Source organism: Bactrocera latifrons, unplaced genomic scaffold (genome assembly GCF_001853355.1).
Source record: "Bactrocera latifrons isolate USDA-ARS-PBARC rearing strain unplaced genomic scaffold, ASM185335v1 scaffold_32, whole genome shotgun sequence".
NCBI lineage: Eukaryota > Metazoa > Arthropoda > Insecta > Diptera > Tephritidae > Bactrocera > Bactrocera latifrons.
In genome coordinates this window covers 889,796-891,421 of record NW_017536852.1, presented here as the reverse complement: position 1 = coordinate 891,421, position 1,626 = coordinate 889,796, and positions in this window count along the sequence as shown.

Here is a 1,626-nt window from a genome sequence, read left to right as displayed (position 1 = left end):
ATTGTTGAATTTAGATAAAACTTTTAAAAATCAATAGTAAAACTAAAAAAAAGATAACTTTTGTGTTAAAACATAAAATAATAAAATGTTCTAATAATAGTTTAAAGTTGATTAATTTTGTTAATTAATACTGCATTTAAACTGCAATTAAATAAACCGATTAAAACAAACAACAACTAGCAGAAAAATTTACAAAAAAATATTTAAAAAAAGTAAAAATGATGTAAACAATAAATAAATAAAAAACAAAAATAAATACTCAAAGTGGTTACTTATACGCAGCGTACAACAATAGTAAATTCTGTATTAATAAAAATTAATAAATAAAGTAAACTAACAAAGTAATGCAGAAATATTAAAACAGAAATATAAAAATATTGTAAAAAAGTATAAATTAAGTAATTAATTAAAAAAAAAAAAATTAGAAAAAAATATATGATAACCTTACCTTACCCTACCAGTCTAACCTGACCTAAACTAACCGATTGTAAACTGAAAAAATATAAAAAAATGTGTATCAAAAACATTAAGTAATTTATATTTATGTAAATAAAAAGGAAAAAACTGAAATTTAATTCATTTAGGAATACAAAACTGCAATTATAAAAAAATTCAGAAGAAATTGAATACTAATACATTTAAAAAAATAATAGATAAGAAATTTACATCTACCTTTAATATTTCGTTTAATACTACGACAAAACGCAACTACAACGAGTATAAGATTATTATACATATCACGTGTAAATCAAATTAAAACTCTTTACTAATCGTAACTTTTCCCAATGCTATTATTGTTACTGAATTATAAGAAAAGAGCAGCAATGACCAACAGAGAATGCTGTTAAATTATGGCTGCTGAAAGAGATTTTAGATTAAAGCTTTAATCTGACAGAAGAGGAAATTGTGATGATTGTGAGAAGTGATTTTGCATAAAGGAAGCTTGCCAAGATAAACAGATTAGTTTAAAAGGTGATTAAATTTTAATTTCAATATGACATTAAATCGGTAACAACAAATTTTGGAGCATAATTGAATGTATAATATTTATTTTATATAAATTATAAAAAGAAAAGAAAATATTAGAACAAAGTGTATCAAGTGAAATATTAAAATGTTTTATATATTTTTTCAAAATAACTAAATGTTGAGGAAAAATTAAAAAACAAGTTTTAAAAGCTTCCAAAAAAAACCACAAAAATAAAAATACTTTCAAATACAAAAGTTTTCTAAAAAAATTTTTTTCAAATAAATTAAAGTTTAAAGTTTTTAAAAATATCAAAGAAACTAAACGAGAAGTTTTAAAAGCTTTCGCAAAAAATAAAAATATTCCTTTGTTTAAAAATATTAAACAAAAACATTATGGATGAAAAAAAAATAAATACAATAGGTATTTAAAAAGATTAAAAATAAGAAAAAGTTAAAAACTAAAGTATTAAAAGCTTCAGAAAAAAATTAAATAAAATATTTTCTTATTTCACTTGAAAACTGTTTAAACGTTTGTTTTATAAATGTATAAAATTAATTTTGAACTTAACTTAATTTTAAGAATTTACTTGTGAAAAAAGATCTTCTAGGTAATTAAAAACATGAAAAGTAATATCTTAAAATATTTATTTTAATAAC